Below are 15,377 nucleotides of genomic sequence, written 5' to 3'. Positions count from 1 at the left end.
CCGCTCCATCTGAGTCGGGCCCTCGTTACTTGAGTCTCAATTGTTGTACAATTCGCGCGCTGCAAGACTTCTGCATTCGAAACTTTGTGGAACCATCTGATGTGCATTATCTGTCTTAGATGACGTTGCTGCGTCTGTTCAAGCTGTTTAATATGTCGCCTGTAGGGAGTCCAGCTTTCGCTTCCGTAAAGAAGCGTTGGGAGGACCACTGCTCTGTAAACAGCTGTCTTGGTCTTCAGATTGAGGTCGTGATTTTGGAACACTCTGTACTTCAGCTTCCAGAATGCCCGTGATGCCGAATTGATACGGTTGTGTATTTCCGTGTCAAGGTTAGCCCTAGTATTTATGAAGCTTCCCAAGTATTTGAACTGCTCAACCTGTTCTAGAGTTTCATTGTCCAGGCTGATATCTGTTTGAAGGCTTTCTGGCGGACTTACCAGGATTTTGGTCTTGTCAATATTGAGTCTAAGGCCTAAAGCTTCGTATATTATCTGTAGATCCTCTGAGCTGCTAGCGATGAGTGAACAGTCGTCTGCATATTGAAGTTCCGTGATAAACTTGGTACGGGTTTTTGCTCTGAGGCGCTTCAGGTTAAACAGGCCTCCATCAAATCTGAATCTTATCCCAACACCTCTTACGGGCATGCTCATGTCAGCAATTATCGATACAGCTATGGCGAAAATATTGAACAGTAAAGGCGCTAATACGCAGCCTTGTTTTATTCCAGTGTTGGTTGAGAAATGGTCGGTTGTAGAGCCATTATGCTGTATTCTAGCGGTGTTGTTGGTATGAAGGCTTTTACACACTGCTAGGAATTTTTCGGGTACTCCTAGACGTGCCATGATTTTCCAGAGCGCTCTCCGATTCACCGAGTCGAATGCCTTGCTTAAATCGATGAAGGCTGTATAAATCCTTGATTGTTGTTCACGGGCCTTTTCTTGTAGCTGTCGAAGTGTAAAAATTAGGTCCACCGTACCTCGATTTGGTCGAAAGCCGCACTGGGATTCAGGTAAAAGCCTCTCTAAGAGTGGAACCAGACGATTAGCCATAATCTTCGAGAGAATTTTAGATATGTACAGAGTGGGCAAAATTCGTTGTCTACTGAGGGGATCTCGGGAAATATAGCAGCTAGAAGAAAATGGATGGCACATTCTCTAGCTCTTTTTTCATGACTAATCCAAATCTGAAAACGGAATCGGCCTATCATTTTTAGATTTCAAGTTATAAACAAAAATTGAGATTTTGACGATTCCGAAAAGTTCTCATAACGTTTTTGTCTTTGAAGTTACAGATCTGAAACTTGAACCTGCTTAGGCACTTTCATTCGTAGAATCTGCTGACAAAAGATTTTTTCTCAATTCAAAAATAACAAATTCAATAAATGTTTGCATTTAAAAAAATGAAAGTTTACCTAATGATTCGAAATGAATAAAATATTTTGAGGTCATCAGTGGATTCTACGTAAGAAAATGCCTGTAGGAAGTTCAAGTTTCAGACAAAAAAGTTATGAAAACTTTAGGAAATTGTGAAACTCAAAAACAAAATATCATAGGAGGCTGCGGTTTTCACCATTTTTGTTTCTCCGAAAAAGACCTCGGAAATGTGTCATCCGTTTCCTTCTAGCTGCTATAGTTCTCGAGATCCTCTCAGTAGACAACAAATTTTGCCTACCCTGTACTATCATAGATTGAGCTTGTTTTTATGAAGGAAATTTTGTTGCCATTATACTGTTCTCTGTTTGTCGATTTGACAATGAAGAAGAACGTTTGAATGTTCAGGGAAAACATGGGTTGTGTTCGAATCTAGTAACCCTTGAAAAAAATGAAATAAACAACGACTGTAAATGATTACATATTGGAGATGGATATCAGAGCTAGTATGGAAGGTTGTGAGTTTGAATTCATCAGAAGAATATTCAATATTCATCGCCAACGAAATTGCGGTAAGTGTATGCTTGCTTTTCTAATATTGGTATATTCAATGCTTGGAGAAACTTAAGTGTCAGGTTTCCAGGGCATAGCTCATTAGGAAAGCTTTGCTATCTTTTTATCTAGGCCGAAATGGAAAAAATGGTAACAGAAAAAGGAGTGAGCTCATAAATCACCTCCAGCATTTTTAGTAAACGGCCTGTATTTCATTGAATCTTGATATTCAGGTAAGATATCCGCCAAGTAAATAAAATTCTTGGGAGCTTACAGCTATAACGACACCCACCTTCAACCTCGACGCGGCTGTCCGTCCGACCTTGCTAAACTTGACCTTGTTTTTATTTAAGTCTATTTCAGTAGCGGCTCAGATTTACTAATTATGCATTAGTGAATCGATTGTGTCCGTCTAAACGCCTCCACTGAAAGCTGATATCGGATTACTCCCAACATTTCACGTTCGACTAATCGTTTTCGACATTTGGCGTAGATCGAAAGGAAATTCATTCTATATAGTCAAATAGACCGAATTAATGGATGACGAGAAAGCCTGATAGAAGAAAATGCTAAAAGATCAACAGAACATTGATCAGGGAAAATGTTGTTAGTTAAGGCAGGAATTTCCTTTACTTGATTTGAAATGTATTTGAAAAGTATGTAATAAAAGTAACCGTAGGTGGAAATGTGATACATATTCTGAAGGAGCGACTATTCTAGTAATAAATTTGAGACTTTCATCAATCTACGTGGAACTGTTCGTTCTTGACGAATTTTTAACTGAACCCATCTTTTTCAGGATTTTTCGAAGGTCAGCTTTCGAGTCGTTTATCTCTCAATAGAAGTAACCGTAGATGCAAATGTGATACATATTCTGAAAGAGCAACTTTTCTTGGAATAAATTTGAAAATTTTAGCCATATAAGTGCAACAGTTCGGTCTTGACGAATTTTTAACTGAACCCATCTTTTTCAGGATTTATCGAAGGTCAGTTTACGAGACGTTTGTCTGTAGACAAAAGTAACCATAGATGGAAATGTGATACATATTCTGACGGAGCAACTCTTCTGGTAATAAATCTGAAGATTTCATTCATCTAGGTGCAACTATTCGGTCTTGACGAATTTTTAACTGAACCCATCTTTTTCAGGATTTTTCGAAGGTCAGCTTTCGAGTCGTTTATCTCTCAATAAAAGTACCCATAGATGGAAATGTGATACATACGAGTATTCTGAAAAAAAAACTCTTCTGGTAATAAATCTGAAACTTTCATTCATCTAGATGCAACAGTTCGGTCTTGACGAATTTTTAACTGAACCCATCTTTTTCAGGATTTTTCGAAGACCAGCTTTCGAGTCGTTTATCTCTAGATAAAAGTTACCATAGATGGAAATGTGATACATATTCTGAAAAAACAACTCTTCTGGTAATGAATCTGGAAATTTCATTCATGTAGGTGCAACCGTCCGGTCTTGAGGAATTTTTAACTGAACCCATCTTTTTCAGGATTTTTCGAAGGTCAGCTTTCGAGTCGTTTATCTCTAGATAAAAGTAATCATAGATGGAAATGTGATACATATTCTGAAAAAACAACTTTTCTGGTAATGAATCTGGAAATTTCATTCATGTAGGTGCAACCGTTCGGTCTTGAGGAATTTTTAACTGAACCCATCTTTTTCAGGATTATTCAAAGGTCAGCTTTCGAGTCGTTTTTCTCTCAATAAAAGTAACCTTAGGTGGAAATGTGATACATATTCTGGAAGAACAACTATTTTACTCATAAATCTGAGAATTTCATTAATCTCGACGCAGCCGTTTGGTCTTGACGAATTTTTAAATGAACTCATTTTTTCAGGATTTTTCAAAGGTCAGCTTTCGAATCGTTTATCTCTCAATAAAAGTAACCGTAGATGGAAATGTTATACATATGCTGAAAAAGCAACATCTTCAGTGATAAATCTGAAAATTTCATCCATCTAGGTGCAACCGTTCGGTCTTGACGATTTTTTAACTGAACCCAGCTTTTTCATTATTCTTCGAAGATCAGCTTTCGAGTCGTTTATCTCTCAATTAAAATGACAACGCCGTTTTTGCTAGTATGCGATGAATCGATGTACATATATGGAGTTCAGCACCTAGCATGACTCCTTTGGTCCAAACTTCTCCTTTTGCCAAAAGAGACGGGCACTCAGGAAAGCTGATGGTTTAATACATAGTAGATGCATTTCTCAATTTCTCTCATGCAAAATTTGGGGATAATTGTATTTATTCACGTCTTCGGTGTTGAAACTCCTCTTCATTTCATGACGATAGAAATTCAAGTATTCTATTATTATTCATTATCCCGAATGAATTATCATATGAATTTTCAATCAAACGAAGGTGAACATATAAATTTCGGTCGTCGAACGAACCAAAGCAGTCTTAACTGCCGATTTCCTAGTGAAAAGTTGTCGAAAAAAACTACTGAATGTATGAACCGGTTCTTGACGATAACCTCTGACCACTCTTTGATCGAATCGAGCAATTGCCAGACTGACCGTATCTCATCACTATTTCGAGGTCCACCTATTATGTCGTCACGGCCTTGGCATTAGCATTTATCTTTTTTCCGGTTCGCTGGATGCTTTCTTGGGAACCTTGAACTGACCGATCGAATGTCGAATGTTCAATGAGACATTATATCTCAAGTATGCACTGGATTCGTTCTTGTGAAAGTATCTGAAAATAAAGAAAGCCACGTCAGAAGTTATTTTGAGCGAATTCATAAGGATAGTTTGATAGCCTGTGATGATTCAGTTAGGCGAGGGATTTGCTTTGGATAATCTTTGAAATTCGTCAAGCTTTCGGTAATGTTTGTTACTTTCCTCAGGAAGACTAAATTCAGTATGAATATTTATATGCATATAATCCAGTTCAGTTATCAATATAGATTGTTTTGAAAGTTTTCTTCAAATGGAGGGCAAATTGGTTGATACGAGGATATATTGAAAAATTCTTAGCCTACTATAGAACCAACCAAAATTTCATTCTCAAAATATTTTAATTCTCAACATATTCTCCTCTCAATTGGATACATTTATTACAGCGAACCTGGAACGTCTCTAGACCTTTAAAAAAAATGTTTCTTCTGGCAGATTTTTGGAGATTTTTTTTCGAGCACAGATTGAACGCGATGCTTCTACCCTTGCACGCTTTTGGTCAACATTCAAACATTTGGGGATTCATTTTGCAGCAATTTTTCTCATGTCCAAATTGACGTGAACTATATGATGAACGCGTTCGTATGAAATATTTAGTGCTTCAGATATCCGTTTTAACCCAATTCGACGATCTGATAAAATTATGTCATGAACTGCATCGATATTTTCGGGGGCTGACACAGAAACTTGCCTTCCCGATCGGTCATCATCTTCAATGGAAAATTTACCTCTTTTAAAGCTTGCATTCCAATTTTTAACGGTCGCATACGAAGAACATTGATCACCAAGGGTATTAAGCATATCTTGGTAAATCTGCTTACCTCTTAACCCTTTTAAATACAGGTACTTGATGATAGCCCGATACTCCAATTTTTAGATTTTCACAATTTCGGTGGATATCTTCTTTCTTTTAATTCATTCATTAAAAATCACCCATAAAAAATTTCCAAAATGACGAAGTTCAAAGCATCGTGGATAAAACAAATCCTGAAGCTGGGTACAGACAAGTAAACAGCACCGTCGCAAAAAAACTGTGGATAGTATGCAACAGTTATTTTGTTACGATACAATGTTCTGTTAAATGTATGTAATAATGTAACAAGCAAACAATTGTTATCACATAAAATATCAACTATTGGAGGTTTTCGATTAATACTCGATTAAAACGAGTTTTTCGTGAAATAAAGTCACCAATAAGTAAAACGACAATTTACTACAACATTAGGTAAATAGGACAGACTTCATGCAAAACAGCTACTACGGAAAGAAATAATTGAAATATGTTCTCTATTGAATCTTTAACAAAAATCGATTACACGATTATGTGGAGCTAATATTGTGTATATTTCAATTGCAAAATATCATATCAGTTCGAACTATCTCCAATCATTCGAGAAACTTGATATTTCTGCTAGTCAATGTACTCTGAAACCATGTACCATTCAGAAGAATGGTAGTGTGTAGTTCTATTCATTTCTTGAAGGAATAATACCTCAAGATATGAATTTCAGTTATTTCTGCTGAGGTTATAATTAGATATAATTAGATAATCGGTTCCAAATTATCGCTATTGGAATTAATGAAATTGAAAAAGTTTCAAGGGTCAAAATTTCGACTACCCCACCTGCCCTATTCTGATAGAATTTGACCGGCAAGAAATATGAATATATAACTTATTTCCGTTGAAAATCGGGCGTGGTATATTTAATTCTGAGGGAAGAACTAAGGGGAAGTCAATAATTAAAAAATTTTCGAGCTTTCCTGACGAGTGTTGGATTAAAATCATCATACTGTGAAATATATCCTACCACGCCACTGATAACTGTCTTCTGAACAATAGGGAACATATTAGGCACCAATTAGTATCATCACGGTGAGGATATGTCTAATTATAGACGAAAAAAAAAACGTTGAATCAGCACCTGTCCGTCTGTCCTCTCCAATTTAAATTCCTGTTCGCTTTTTCCTATCCAACTATGGTCGGCTACAATTTAGGATGGCATTGATCATCGAATTCCAAAATTGACCTTGATGCTCGTTGATAAAGTATGATTCCGTAATGGATAGCCGATGACAATGTCATATGATCGAAACGGAGATATTATTAGTGGATAAATCAATTTTGGCTACGATTGCTTCGGACATTGCAGATCAATTTAGAGGCGCATTCGCCATTCTGCAACCCCAAGCACTTACTCTGAGCTTGCACACTATGGGACCTGAGGATACCTGATCAATTTCAGTCTCGAAATCAGAAATTATGTTTTATGATAGCAGGATTATCGGTATCAACAAAAAATTCTAAGATGTGGTCGAAAATTTTGCGTAAAATTAGTTGTGGAACAAAATAGTTTCGATAAACGAAAGAAAGATTTGGAAGCAGTTTTTGCTTGCAATTGTCGTTCCTGGCATTTTTAAGGGATTTGGACTAGAATTTATTACCATCAATTCAAATCCCAATTTTGATTTTTTTTATTCCATTTTTTTATTGTAAGTTGGACGTTACTTCGAATATGTGAATTTCATGCGTTAATTCTTACTCACACAATATCTTCAACTATGGCTTCGTTCTGTTTTGCAGTCTACATAAAATATTGAAGATTTCAAAACATGTTACATATTAAACTATATTCCGTTGCCCTTCCTCAAAAGCGTAAGCATTTCGGTATTTTTTATATGTAAGTTTGGTTGTAGTTTTCTAGACATTCAATGATTCAATTCATTTCATTCCAAATAAAGTATTACAAAAGAAGCCTGATATACTTATAACTCCCTCGAATCTGCAGAAAGTGTCCTTTTGTGCTCGCAGGATTTGAAATTATATTGAACATTCAGTATTGAAGTTATTGATCACTTTCTTAGAGTCTCCTCATGGATTCAAAAAATTAATTTTTTCTGGTGAATATATTTCATATCATTATCATTTGTATGGCCAGTTATTTTGAGTTACATTTTAAGGTTTCCATTTTAAAAAGCATTCTTGTTTAGTTTCCTCAGTCTGAACGAAAGTTATTATGGGAGTAACGAAAATCTGCATCGCAGAAAGAATTATTTTAACGATCTCTCAGATTCGCAGGAGCACCTGATGTAGGTGGACAGGAAGCAGTTCGTAAGTTGGATCATTTCAGTCGACAAAACATACATTACATCAATTTCACAGACCGGACGACCTTGGTAGTGGCGCATTTGCGTACTAATTGAGGTGTTTCGTTTCTGTAAACAAAAACCGTTCGATCTATCCATCCTTAGGGGCCTCATTTTCGAACGACCTTAACCATGACCGACTATGATATTCGGATAACTTGGCACGTCCCGACAATTCCATTGGACGGAGTTGGCTCTGGATCGATATGGACGTTCACAGTTCAGAATAATGCCAGTCCTTGAACCTGCGTGACAAATTCGAAATTGGGATTTCTGTGCCCCTTTGGGATGGGGCGGATATGTCGTCGTAGCTTATAGGAGGATTTATGGTGGATGGAGGAAACTCTACTGGGCTCAGAGATTTCTGTGGAAATCTTATTTTAAGCTGAGAGTGCTGAGTGCTGAGCAATACGCACTTTTGTGTGTGAGGTGAGGTTCTTTCAATCTCATGCATTCACATCTGCCGAAGCCAATATGAAAACGCTTTCTTTTACAGGGTGTCTGGAAAAAATTCGAAGGACTTAGGGAGATGATTCCTCGATGAAAATAAGCAGGGGTAGTTCCTATAAATTTTTTTCGAAGTCCTTCGTATTTGTTTACAGACACCCTGAATAGCAGGGGCCGCAGGGGGAATCTTCAAAAAGACAAATCTATTTTGAGCAACAGTATAAGGATCTTCACCTTCACTGTATCGAGTCCTGTAACCTGCTTCTTCTTTGGTTCCTGGAGTTTGCCTGTAAATCGTTAGTTGCTTGATCGGATTATTCATTTCTACACACTGTCTGAAGTTTTTGAATTCATCCTGTATGGATATGAATTCTTTCGATTTCTGTACTCATTTCTATCTCTCCTCGACTGATCTCTCGCTCCCCTTTTGAGAATTCTCATTCTTTCTTTGCCTTTCTCTGGGTAATGTCCAGTAGTCTCCAGAGTTCTTGATTCGGATGCTCTTTTGCTGTTTCGAATAGCTTCCCTGCTTTTCACTTCATGAATTCGGTGATGGTTTCCTAATTCAAATCATGATAAATCTATCTTTTCCTGACAAAACAAGGTTGATCCTCAAAGTATCTCATAACCTGATACAACATAGAAGCATAAAGTTCTAGACGCATTATCATATTATCAATAAAAATGACCTGCCAACTTGACCGAACTGGTTTTTGAGTTTTTTTTTATTTAATTGGAAGAACAATTAGACCCGACGGGAAAAATATGGGACTTGAATAATATGTAAAAAAACACTGAAGTGGCGGACTGAAAAAATCTTTGAATGCGGCACTGCATCCTAGGGTAAAAAAGTGTCTGTAGAATGTTACATTTTTTTCGATATCTCTGAAACTTCACGAAATGAAGAGCAGAAAAATTAGTTTTCACTTATAATTTAAAAACAAAAAAAGATATAGGGATACGGTTTTGGTCATTACCCATCTTTTGAAAATCAAGGTCAGAAATGTGCCTCCCCTTTTTACCGAGCTCTTAGGATCACAGAGCTGCTATCCAATCACATCGAATTTTCCCCACCCTGTACATTTAAATACTAACAGCTTGTTTTCTGTTGCCTTTTGATATGGCTCTTTGCCATCATACGAGTCCCCACGCAACTGATCCATAGGTCAGATGAGGCCCAGCAAGGGCTCTGATTATTTTTAATCTCTTCATCGCTGCTTTGGTTTTGTCGACATCTTGCTTGATATGGGATATGGCTTTTCGGAGTCAGTTCCTTATCAACAGTGATAGCTACCCAAATATTGCCACTCCTTTCTCTCCACCAACCTCCAGTTTGATTGTGGAGATTGTGGAAAGCAGTGTTCTCTTCTGAAGTAATATTTCTTGGCTTTTTTGTCCGTTGAGACAAAACGAAAATGAATTATCTGCTGATGCTGCTGCTTAACAATGAGAAATATGTGTTCGGGATACTGGGAAGTATGGTAGAAGTATCTTCCCTCTGTAATACAAACAAGTTAAATGGGAATTAAATGAAGGCACTGCAGTAAGAGCGAACAGAAGCAATGCTTTGATTAGATTGAATGTGTTCAACTATTATCCCTAAGTTGTATGCATAACCTATTATTTCTTGGGCCATATCGCTGGTTTCTTGTTATTCGGCTGTTTAAAATTTTTATACAATACCCACTTGTCCGTGTAATTGCTGAAAAATTGTAGTGTCACTGCAGAATCACATAAAAAAAGATCATCATGGCCTTCAACTTTTATCCTTGAAGGACCCATCCAACAAGATCGCGAGACAGTTCGGTACCTTGTAGTACATTGAACAACGCCAGGGGTAATTTGTTTCTTTGACCTTGATTTTCATGTTTTCAATCCATTCAGCAAGTCTCAAATATTATTGGAAAGAGAATACTTTGGCAGAACTTTGCGATGCAACTTTTAGCCTGAGATAATACACTTTATGATATCATCTTTATCTTGAATTCATTTATTTGTCCAAAATTATGATCCTCATTCCTCGAAAATATAATAAAAGTCTACATAGTAACAAAATAAAACCTGTTGTCGAAAATCACTTAGATATGAAGCACCCGAAAACATATTAATCTGCCAACAAGATGCAGCGAAAACAAAAACGTATTAAAAACTCTGATTTAGATCGATGCAAGCTGACCTTGGCTGAAAACAGATTTTCGGATCCTACTCAGAAACCGCACAAAATACAGCGATGATATTCGAATATCAGTTTCAAAGAATGATACTTGGCTTCATTTACATCTTTATTATCCTCATTCCACAGTTTTAATTTTCGGAACCGACCGCGAACTTCCGTAGAAAAACGGTTATTGCGTGTTGTTATCCAGACTTCGACCAAGGCATTGAAATGGATATAACCCTGAAGAAGGTTAGATGAATGTCATTGCCAATAACCTGGATGACACATTCGAACAATGTGTAAACATCTGTTGGTAGGGAGTAAATAATTTAATTCACGTCGTGTATAACTGAAGTTGATTCACTGTTCTAAATCAGTAATGTGCAGTCCTAAATATTCTGAAATTTACGACTATTATCAAAGTTGTCTGATTTTCATCCTTCCTCATTACTCAGTGATATTTAGAGTGCCAAACACAGTAGAAATTATTCAACATGATTTTGTGGCAACATCAGAAAGAAAAGAATTAAAAGATACCTTTTTTGAGGAAATTATATGTTACCAAGAAAAAATTGCTCTTTCGAAAGGGCCTGGGATATTTTTCAGGTTCTCCTAATGTAAAACCGAATCAAAGCTATTTTTTAGTGAGAAATTTATTCGAATGGAATAAGAAAATATCCGGAAATGCCTGATAACGTTAATTTATCATATAAACGACATAATATTTCAAGACAGAGGCTATTTTTAACCATATAAAAAATGTACCTAGTACTCATTTTGACTACAGCAACACGATTAAATTTTGCTTCCATACACGACCTTGTGTAAATCTCAACAGGGTGGTTATTTTGAGAGGGATTGCGTGCGTAAAAGGTTTTCGTTTTATAATGAAACTATTTTTAAACCTTGAAAGGGTCAATGCTGAGAAATGAGGTCAGATATTGCACTTATACCGGTTGCCCTCAGTTCATGAAACACATTTTTTGATATGAAATATCAGATCTCTGGATCGAGAAGGAAAATGAAGAAGTATTAGAAACATTTTACGAGATGAAAGATCCAAATGATTGTTCGTCGTTTAAAAAGCAGTACCCAGATGAATTTCTGAACGTTATACAGGATGTCCCGAAACTAATGTCACAATGTTTGGTCACAGATTTTAGAGACAAAATAACAGTCAAGAGATCCTTTCTTTTGAACTTACAGCTTTTTGAAAACCACCCCTAGGAAAAGTCTTTTTATTTTATCGCAGAATCGGAGAAAAACTATTGGATTTGATACACAGAATATGTGAAATCTCGTAGTACTACCTATTTTGGTAATGTACACTTTTTACTGAGCCAAAACGTATCTGGAAACACTAAACATTATCCACGTATTTGAATTACTCGAAAATTATTGAACCGTTAGGACACCCAATCAATTGAAAGAAATGTTTTGTCTTCTGCAATTTCTACGTGAAACGCAAGGTTTTTTACAGAAATCAAAAGTTTGATTGAACGTATTTCGAGATTCGTATGGAATTCTACTTGTTAGTCACAAATGGTTGAAGTTCGTTCCCATTTTCAGATATTTCTCAAAAATTAAAAATTTCATGAAACGAAAATTGTATCATGTCCCGCCAAAAATACTCAACAGCGTTAGGATGAAGCTGTTTTTTTGAACCGCGTAACTTTTCTTATGTGCTTCAATTCACGTAGTCTTCTCTCGAGCCGCACCCTTTGAACTTATTCGAATTTAGGTCAAGATAAATGTGTCGTGCCTATATTTGCGATGTATTCAAATAACATTCATTATTAAATAAATTAATTAATTATTAAATAACATATTCTTTTTGTATTACAGAAGGATGTTCAATTTTGTTTTCGAATTCGAAATGTGAAAGCTAATCAATAGACTTACAGGCCCGGACAAACATACAGGGTGTCCGGATTTAACGTTCATATATTTCAGGTGGTGAGTCTAGATGTTAAAATATGAAGAAACTTTTTTTTAGGTCCTCAAATGCATCTCGAAGGCGCTAGAGCCTTTCAACATGACCTCCAAATCCCAATCAATTTGCTATACCCTTATCAAAATTTAGCGGATTTGAATGATATTCAGTACATGGAGGATTTTGAATGAACTGAATGGTCATGTGAAAAAATTGAATCATTCTCACCAGTGACGGATATAATGGAGCAGGGCTTTCATGAAGAGACTTCCAAAAGTTGAGTAAGCGATCTTTTTGAAATTTTCATGAAAGAAATAGACTTCTTGAACATTTTTCAAGAAAAATGTTCGTTGACAGCGTTACAGAGCACCATTTTCGAGAAAAAAACATTGATTTTGTTATTATATGCAATCTATCTGAGCCATAGACAGCTTAGCTAGAACATAATAGGCGTGTATTTTAGATAAAATTATTTTTGAACACTATTGTTTTTAGTATGTCGGAAGTCAATATGACGTTATTGCTGTTTATGTTTATGTTTTTCGAGTTAAGCTGCATATCATCACAAAATCACTTTTTTCTCGAGAATGATGCTCCATAACGCTGGCACAAAAATGATTGAGAAGTCTATTTCTTTTATTGAAATTTCAATTACATAACTCACTCAAAAATTATAAGAAATTTCAAAGTCGAGCAGTTGGAGATAAAATTGAAATTTCATTAATGCGTTTCCTTGAAACTTCGTATGTTCAGCAGGCACACCTACCTGTACCTTTTGCTCCTATCTGGATCCTGTTGTTCATGACGATAGCAGCGTTCATGCCCCCAGGAGGCGACCTTGACCTTGCACGCCCTGGTGCAGCAAGCTGTATCGATTATCCAATAGGAGCTGACCCCATTCGTTCCACTTTGGTCGTAATAATTTCACCCTTGGTTGTGCTAAAATAGAATTGAGGGACTACCAGAAGCTGATGCCACATTTTCATGTAATTAGAATGTTGAGATGGTGGCTGGCTCTCCTCTGTGTTTTGAAAATGATTCTATATATGTCTTTCAACTGTATGATGTTTTTTTTTATGTAGTCCTAGTCCTGAAGGTGGAATGATTTATGCAACAAGTGTCACAGAATTTTTTGATTTGACCGAGAAGAATGAAGCTTCGAATTAATGAGACACCAACATTCAAGAATGAATGGAAATTTCAAAGGTCACTTCCGAAAAAACTTACAATAAATTGATTAACGAAATGGCGAATGCGCCGATGGCAATTCAAGGACTGTGAATAAGTTATTTGGATCATATACGAGGATCTAGTTAGCCTAGACCAGTTCCATGCATAAAAAAAATATTGCATTACCATAGCAACGAACAATAACTCATTAGAAGTGTCAGTGTGAAGTTTGAGTTACGCAATAAATTAAAAGAAAGAAGATGTCCAACGAAATTGTGAAAATCGAAAAATTGGACTATCGCGCCATCATCAAGTACCTGTATTTGAAGGGTTAAGACGTAAGCAGATTTACGAAGATATACTTAATACCCTTGGTGATCAATGTCCTTCGTATGCGACCGTGAAAAATTGGACTGCAAGATTCAAAATAGGTAAATTTTCCATTGAAGATGATGACCGATCGGGAAGGCCAGTTTCTGTGTCAGTCCCCTGAAATATCGATGCAGTTCATGACCATGACCGTCGAATTGGGCTAAAACGGATATCTGAAGCACTGAATATTTCATACAACGCGTTCATCACATAGTTCACGTCAATTTGAACATGAGAAAAATTGCTGCAAAATGGATCCCCACATGAATGTTGACCAGAAGCTTGCAAGGGTAGAAGCATCGCGTTCGATCTGTGCTCGATTTGAAAACGATGTAGACTTCTTAAACCGAATTGTTACTATGGATAAGACTTGGGTGAATTTCTACGATCCAGAAACAAAGCAACAATCGATGGAATAGCGAAACTCTGGTTCTCCAAGACCTAAGAATTTTCGTGTCCAAAAATCTGCTGGAGAAGTTCTTGCTCCCGTTTTTTGGGATTGCTATGGAGTAATCATGATTGAATGGATAATGGTAGAACATTAACCGGAGATTACTATTCGACATTACTGACGAGAAAAAATTTAAGTGAAAGGAAAGCCTTCCAAAGTTGTTTTGTTTTTGCAGGACAACGCCTCTGCACACAAATCTCATGTTGCCATGCAATAAATTTCTAGTTTTAGAGTTTGAATTACCAGAACACCCCCCTTTTTAATTCAGATTTGGCTCCATCCGACTATGATCTCTTTCCTCAACTGAAAAATAGTTTAAAAGCTCATAAATTTTCTTCCAACGAGGAGGTTTTAAAAGCTGTGGAGTTCTGGTTTGAAGAGCAAGAAGAGACATTTGTTTTTAAAGGTCTAGGGACGTTGCAGGTTCGCTGAAATAAATGTATCCAATTTAGAGGAGAATATGTTGAGTAATGAAATATTTTGACATTGAAATTTTGTTTGGTTCTATAGTAGGCTAAGAATTTTTCAATATATCCTCGTATGAACTATAAAAAGCAGAGCTTTCAACCTTTCCGTGTATCGAGATAATCGTTAAATTGGTAATTGGTAATCAGGATTTCTCATTACTTCAGCAAAATGGCGTTTTTGTCACTATTCCTTCCTAGAATACTTTATGATCAGTGGCCTCATAGGTAGATCTCCTATTATGTAGTGTTTGGTTAATGAAGGTCATGTAAATTTGTTCACTTCAAGTATTATTTCAAAATTTCAGTGGAGTTTTAGTCAGATCTCAAAAACCAACATTTCTGTTCCCCAATATTAAATTACAAATCACACTTACTGAAAATCCATAATTGAACTCTTTAGGTATGATTTTCACGAATATTAATTTCTAAACCACGACACGTGTTTAATAGTTTCACCCACCTGAAGATGCTATTGTAATAGCGAAACAGTGTCGTGGTTTGAAAATTCATTTTTGTGAAAATCATATAATTTATTTTGAGTTCAATCAAATTCATTGTATGTTAGCTGAATCATTTCGAAGCCTACAATATGTTATGTTGGAATCGTTATTT

The 15,377-nt window shown here is 36.4% G+C and overlaps 1 long non-coding RNA gene across 1 annotated transcript in view; it reads right to left on the bottom strand.

Moving 5' to 3' along the window:
* Window positions 1-4,255: 4,255 nt before the first annotated feature.
* The window catches only part of LOC123313638, an 88,051-nt gene continuing 76,929 nt past the window's right edge, over window positions 4,256-15,377 (bottom strand). The window contains exons 3-4 of the long non-coding RNA XR_006537761.1: window positions 13,072-13,244; window positions 4,256-4,642 (exon numbers count right to left, since the gene is read on the bottom strand). This is a non-coding gene — a long non-coding RNA (uncharacterized LOC123313638). The remainder of the gene's footprint in view (window positions 4,643-13,071; window positions 13,245-15,377) is intronic.

The sequence above is a fragment of the Coccinella septempunctata genome, chromosome 5 (genome assembly GCF_907165205.1).
Source record: "Coccinella septempunctata chromosome 5, icCocSept1.1, whole genome shotgun sequence".
NCBI classification, from domain to species: domain Eukaryota; kingdom Metazoa; phylum Arthropoda; class Insecta; order Coleoptera; family Coccinellidae; genus Coccinella; species Coccinella septempunctata.
Note: the sequence above shows the minus strand (reverse complement) of the source record. Positions and strands in the feature narration are given on the sequence as shown.